The sequence below is a fragment of the Lathyrus oleraceus genome, chromosome 5, assembly GCF_024323335.1.
Source record: "Lathyrus oleraceus cultivar Zhongwan6 chromosome 5, CAAS_Psat_ZW6_1.0, whole genome shotgun sequence".
Lineage (NCBI taxonomy): Eukaryota > Viridiplantae > Streptophyta > Magnoliopsida > Fabales > Fabaceae > Lathyrus > Lathyrus oleraceus.
Window position 1 is genome coordinate 480514020 of NC_066583.1, and position 7628 is coordinate 480521647.

At 39.8% G+C, this 7628-nt stretch overlaps 1 pseudogene; it reads right to left on the reverse strand.

Annotated features, from left to right (window-relative positions):
• Nucleotides 1-3333: 3333 nt before the first annotated feature.
• LOC127089299 (uncharacterized) lies at nt 3334-3433 on the reverse strand (annotated as a pseudogene).
• Nucleotides 3434-7628: the final 4195 nt, after the last annotated feature.

The following is a 7628-nucleotide window of genomic DNA, read 5'->3' on the forward strand; positions in this document are numbered from 1 at the left end:
TTATTTGCATGCTAACATTAGGTAAATGTTCCCCTTTGTAAATCCTAACACATATGTCTATATTGCATGACAACTCTAGAGCAGAGCTTCCCCATTTTTAGACCTTCTGTGCGTCTCCGATCTTGTGGCATGTCAGTTCATTCTATTGCAAAGAGGTAACTACCTAAGACTCGGTTCAGCGAGCTGCGACACCTACTGCTAGGACGTTGAACACACTGCCCACCCTCCTTTGACACAGCTGGTGTCCTCTTTTGTAAGTCCATGTTCAGATGGCAATCCTTAACCCCTAGTTAGCCGAACTACATTTTGCTCTGATTCTCATTCCAGATGAGATACATAGGCATAAGACGCGACGTCTTACCGAGCACACTTCTCTTTAACCCATAGGTAGCCAAGCTACGAAGACTCTGATTCTCATACTCAGATGAGATACGTAGGCAGTGGATGTGACATCCTTGCGAGTCATTTTTTTAACCTTCCCTTTAGTAAATAATACTTTAGATATACCTACAACCTTTAGACTAGAACAACACTTATGAAAAGGGCTCCCTAGGAGTACCTAGGATGTTTTGGGTGCTTAAAACCTTCCCATTGCATAACCAACCCCCTTACCCAGATCTCTGACATTTTTACTAGTTTTTGATTCGATAAAACTTTTAGGTATTTGTTCGCTTTCTAACCATTCCTTTGGATAAATAGAAGTGCGGTGGCGACTCGACTTGTGTGGTTTACCTTGGATTTAGTTAATATCTCTAATGGTAACGAATACCCCGCTACACCACTGAGCAGATGGATCTCAAGCCAACTTGTTAAGGACTACTCCACACAAGTCGAACATGACTATACCATCCTCCTATCTTAATTGCACTCAAGTTAGGGTTAGAACTTATCTCACCACACAGAGATCACCAAGCACAATGATAACACGAAATTATATCATATTTTAGGACTTAATTCCATTAAATTCTATGACTATTTATTTCGGTTTACTGCATTTTATGAGATATTACGTGGTATTTTCTTCCTATTTGTCTCAGGTAGTCCATTTTGAAGAACAAGTGAAAACGGAAGAAAAGAAGGTGCAAAAAGGAGAGAAAAGGAACCAATTGCCAAAGCCCAGCCCAAAGCGCACAAGTCACCAATGCTGTGCCTGTGACGGACGTCACAGGGTGCGTGACGAGCGTCACGCAAAACAACCTTGTGACGGACGTCACACATGGTGTGACGAGCGTCACACCGTTCCACTACCTTTTTGGCGCAAGTAACGCCCTCAGAAGACTTGAAGAAGAGACGTTGAGGAGTTGGTCTCCTATATCCACGCCGTGCATTTAGCCACGTTGAAGAACCGGAGAAACGGAAGGCAGTTACCAGCACCAATATAAATAGCCATCTCAAAAACCTAAAAGTCTCGGGGTTTTTCCACGCTCATATTGCCGAAGCGCTGCCAATTTTCTTTTCACGCTTTTGCTTAATTTTCTTTTCCAGCAACTTAACATTGTTTATTTTATTTATTTCTTTTGCAAGTTCTACATTCTTTTTCCCTGGCAATTTACCTTTCCCTTTTTAGCATTTAGATATTTTTCGCATAATAGTTTCTACACCGGAAACTATTGTGCAACTTTTTATCGGATCTAACCTTACGTTAGATTCTAGTTTTATTTCCTTGGTTTAATCTATTGTTTAATTGAAGAATCGAAGAACAAATCCTACCGGCTTGTGGTGGAGTGTTCAAGACTATTGTATTACGCATTCAGGTTCTTTAATCATTATTTAATATTTTGTTTTATTATTTATCTATATTATCTGCCTGGAATGAGTCTGTTTATGCATGATATGTATTCTTGTTTATTTAGCATGTCTGGCTGATTCGCCTAGGTATCGGTATGTAAAGTAAGCAGAATAAGGGATCAAGACTGAGTCGGTCTATCTAAACTTAAAATTAAAATCAATCTTTTTACGGTCTCAACTTACAGGTTTAATAACAAGATTTTTTACAAAAGTAAAGGACATAAAGAAGTTAAAATCAACAGAGCGAGAGTTTGAGGTTTTAACTGGACAGTGTAAGTTAGGCATTAATTCTAGATCAGGGCGAGAGCAAGTTTTAGAGTTAATTAAATTCTGACCTTTTCCAAAAAGTATTTTTAAAGATTGAATGTGAGGACGAGAGTTAAGCATTTGGATTTGATTATATAACCTAAGTCAACAGAGCGAGAGTTTGAGATAAGGGTGTTTAAAACGGTCAGTGTTTTCTTAAAAAAAGTTTCTGCAACTTTATTGTTTTCAAAATATGGTTTTTGACTTAATTATAAGTGACAGCTACATTAATATAAAATCATGGTTTATTCAACAGAGCGAGAGTTTGAGATAAAACCTTTAACCAATAAAGTTAACTGAAACGATTTATTTTAAAACCAAGAAACCGACAAAGACTTGATTCCCTAGTTTTGACGAACTACATACCGATATCCGTTTTATTAATATTTAATCCAGATCTTAGTTTAGCCTTTAGTTTTTCCCCAAACAATCAAACATTTTTAACCTTAGATTTACGTAGTAACCTTAGATAACGGTATATCGATTCATAAGTCCCTGTGGGATCGATATCTTTTAAAACTACGCGATAGAACTGTGCACTTGCAGTTTGTACCCCATTCTCGACGCACACAGTCGAGCGATCAAGTTTTTGGCGCCGTTGTCGGGGACTTTTATTCAATCGATATCGTAACTCTTCCGTTACGCTGTAGAGACTAAGGTTTCTTTTTCTTCTATTCTTTCTTTCGTTGATTTGTATGCCACGCACTCGCTCACAAGGTGAACCGCTCTATCTACGAATCAACGATATCGAACTATATCTCCGAGTCTTACGACGAATTCGGGAATATCGTGCTGAGAACAATCTCCCTCCTATAGACTTTCCTGATCTCAAAGATCTTCCTTCTTTAACCGAGATGGCAGAACCAGCTCGTGCTCTTAGAGATTACGCCGCTCCATCGCAAGATGAACCGCATTCAAGTATTGCTCCGCCCGCAATCGAAGCAAACAACTTCGAACTCAAACCTTCGCTGTTGCAGGCTGTGCAACAGAACCAATTCTCTGGAAATCTTACCGAAGATCCAAACCTTCATTTATCCGTATTTGTTCAATACGCCGATACTGTTAAAGCTAATGGTGTCACTTCAGAGGCAATTCGACTTCGTCTTTTTCCTTTCTCATTAAGAGATAGCGCTAGAAGATGGCTTCAATCTCTTCCTTCCAACTCAGTCACCACATGGAACGAGTTGAAGAAAGTTTTTCTTGCCCGATATTTTCTGCCAAGCAAAACAGCTATGTTAAGAGCCCAGATAAACGGATTTAAACAGAAAGACAACGAGTCTCTTTTCGAAGCATGGGAAAGATACAAAGACATGATGAGACTTTGCCCACACCATGGTTTGGAAGACTGGTTAGTAATTCACACATTTTATAATGGTCTCTTATACAATACAAGGTTAACAATAGACGCCGCTGCAGGTGGTGCACTAATGAACAAACCTTATGCTGATGCTTACCAGCTTATCGAGAGCATGGCCCAAAACCACTATCAGTGGGGAACCGAACGAACAACGGTGGAAAAACCTCAACCGAAAACTGGCATGTACGAGATAAGTAACCTTGATCACGTTAATGCAAAAGTGGATGCTTTGGTCCAGAAAATTGAAAGTTTAAACGTATCACCTCCAGCCGCCGTGGTTGCTATAACTCAGAATTGCGAGGTCTGTGGAATCCAAGGCCACACTCCTGCGGAATGTCAACTCTTGACTGGAATCCAAGCAGAGCAAGTAAACTATGCTCAAGGAAGCCCCTACTCGAATACCTATAACCCAAATTGGAATAACCATCCAAACTTTTCATATAAGAGTAATAATGCTTTATACGCACCTGGACAGTCTCCAAATCAAGCCCCATCTATACCTCCGGGATATCAGAAACCGAATCCTAACAATAATACCCCTAGAAAATCCAACTTGGAAATCATGATGGAAAACTTTATAGCTTCCCAACAACAAACCAATAAAGATTTCTTAAACCAGAACATACATACTGGCGAACAACTTAAACAACTAGCAAGCAAAGTAGATGCCTTGGCTACCCATAACAAAATGCTAGAAACACAAATATCACAAGTAGCTCAACAACAAGCACCTACTGCTGCCCCAACTGGTACATTCCCTGGACAGCCCCAACCTAATCCGAGAAGCCAAGCTCATGCAATTATATTAAGAAGTGGAACGGAGGTGGAAGGACCGTCTGACCCAAGGATAGAAAACCAAAACCCTAAGAAATCAACTGAGGAAAGTGAACCTAAGGAAAAGGAAGAGAGTAATAAGGAAACCCTAGAAAAGAAGGAACCTTATGTACCTCCACCACCTTACAAACCACCTATACCGTACCCTCAAAGGCTTGTTAAAACCAAAGATGCGGGCCAATTTAGAAAATTTGTTGATCTCCTTAAACAATTAAACGTTACAATTCCGTTTACCGAAGCTATTACGCAGATGCCCTCATATGCTAAATTCTTAAAAGAAATTCTTTCTAATAAGAGGAAACTTGAGGATAGCGAAACCGTTACACTCCCTGCCGAATGTAGCGCTATAATCCAAAACATGCCTCCTAAACTCAAGGATCCGGGTAGTTTCTCTATACCCTGTCACATAGGAAAATTTGTCATCGACAAAGCCTTATGCGATTTAGGAGCCGGAATTAGCGTTATGCCTTTATCCATATGTAAGAAACTGGAAATGGGAGAATTAAGACCGACCAAAATGTCCGTGCAACTAGCAGATCGTTCCATCAAATATCCTGTAGGAATCCTTGAAAACGTTCCCGTACGCATAGGTCAATTTTACATTCCCACTGACTTCACAATTATGGACATTAGAGAAGATGATACTACACCTATTATACTAGGAAGACCATTCTTAGCAACTGCCGGTGCAATCATAGACGTAAAACGAGGACGACTCACCTTCGAAGTAGGTGAAGAGAAAATTGAATTCATTCTTTCCCAATTCTTGAAAGCACCTGCAATAGAAGATACATGTTACTTCATGGATATCATCGATGAATGCATAAAAGAAGCAGAGTTAGGAGAAGACAAATCATCAGACTATCCTTTAGAAGACAAATCTAAACAATGCTTAGCAATAACACCGGACCCTACGCAATGTCTTAACAAACCAACCCCTGATTTGAAAACACTTCCCAAAAATCTGAGATATGAATTCCTAGACTTAGAACTTGAACAACCTGTGATAGTTAATGCAGATCTAGGAAGACTCGAAACAGAAAAACTCTTACATATCTTAAGGAAATATCCAACCGCACTAGGATACCACATCACCGATCTTAAAGGAATAAGCCCTTCTATTTGTATGCACCGCATCATGTTAGAAGAAGACTGTAAAACCTCTAGGGAACACCAGAGAAGACTAAATCCGATCCTAAGTGAGGTAGTAAAGAAAGAAATAACCAAGTTATTGGAAGCAGGTATTATATATCCTATATCTGATAGCAAATGGGTCAGTCCTGTACACGTTGTACCAAAGAAAGGAGGCATAACCGTTATTGAAAACGAAAAAGGAGAAACTATAACTAAACGAATCGAATCGGGATGGAGAATGTGCATTGATTATAGGAAACTAAACAAAGCAACCCGAAAAGATCATTTCCCTTTACCATTCATTGACCAAATGTTAGAACGATTAGCTAAACATTCACATTTCTGTTATCTAGACGGTTATTCAGGCTTCTTTCAAATACCAATTCACCCTGATGACCAAGAAAAGACAACGTTCACATGCCCTTTTGGTACCTTCGCTTATAGACGAATGCCGTTTGGTCTGTGTAATGCCCCTGCAACTTTTCAAAGATGCATGATGGCAATATTCGCCGACTTTCTCGAAAACATCATGGAAGTATTTATGGATGACTTTTCTGTATACGGACAAAGTTTCGAAGAATGCCTTGAAAACCTGGAAAGAGTTCTTGAGCGATGTGTAAAAGTAAACTTAGTACTTAATTGGGAAAAGTGCCACTTTATGGTACAAGAAGGAATTGTTTTAGGACACATCATCTCGAACAGAGGAATTGAAGTAGACAAAGCCAAAATAGAGGTAATCGAAAATCTTCAACCCCCAAGAACCGTGAGAGAAGTACGAAGCTTTTTAGGACACGCCGGTTTTTACCGACGATTCATCAAAGACTTCTCTAAGATAACTAAACCCTTAACCGGACTGTTGATGAAAGATGCTGAGTTCATATTCGACGATAACTGTTTAAAAGCATTTCAAACTCTTAAACAAGCATTGATCTCCGCACCCATTATGCAGACACCAGACTGGAATGAACCATTCGAAATAATGTGCGATGCCAGTGATTATGCTGTAGGTGCTGTTTTAGGACAAAGAAAGGATAAAAAGCTTCACGTTATATATTACGCTAGCAGAACCCTGGATGAAGCGCAAATGAATTACGCCACTACCGAGAAAGAACTCCTAGCGGTGGTATTTGCGCTAGATAAATTTCGTTCTTACTTGGTAGGAGCCAAAATAATAGTTTACACCGATCACGCTGCTATCAGGTACCTTTTAACAAAAAAGGATGCTAAACCCAGACTCCTAAGATGGATCTTGTTGCTACAAGAATTCGACTTAGAAATCAAGGACAAGAAAGGAACTAAAACGTAGTAGCAGACCACCTCTCTAGACTTGAGAACCTTGAACCGGAAAGAACATCAATTAATGATGATTTCTCGTACGACAAACTTATAGCTACTTTGGAAGAGAACAACTCCGACATACAAGTAGAAACCACCTTAGCTATATCTGTCACACCATGGTACGCTGATCTAGTCAATTATTTAGCTGCCGGAATAGTTCCACCTACTTTATCTTACCAGCAGAAGAAACGATTCTTCCACGACATAAAACACTATTACTGGGATGATCCCTTACTTTTCAAAAGAGGCCCCGATGGTATTTTCCGTCGATGTATACCCGAAGAAGAGGTAGAAAATATAATCCAACACTGTCACTCCGCTCCTTATGGTGGACACACAAGTACATCCAAGACCTGCTCTAAAATCCTACAAGCTGGCTTTTATTGGCCAACTATATGGAAGGACGTACATGCGGCTATTAAGGAGTGTGACAGATGTCAGCGCACGGGAAACATATCTAGACGCGACGAGATGCCACAAAAAGGTATTTTGGAAGTAGAGATTTTTGACGTGTGGGGGATAGACTTCATGGGACCTTTCCCATCCTCTTTCGGTAACAAATATATACTCGTGGCAGTTGACTACGTATCAAAGTGGATCGAAGCTATAGCTTCTCCAACAAATGACACCCGAGTAGTAACTAGACTCTTTAAAATATAATATTTCCGAGATTTGGCATCCCAAGAATAGTAGTCAGTGATGGTGGATCACACTTTATATCCAAGGTACTCGAAAAACTACTACTTAAGTATGGAGTGAGACATAAGATAGCAACACCTTACCACCCTCAAACCAGTGGACAAGTGGAAGTGTCTAACAGAGAAATCAAGCAAATACTAGAAAAAACGGTCGCCACTTCAAGGAAAGATTG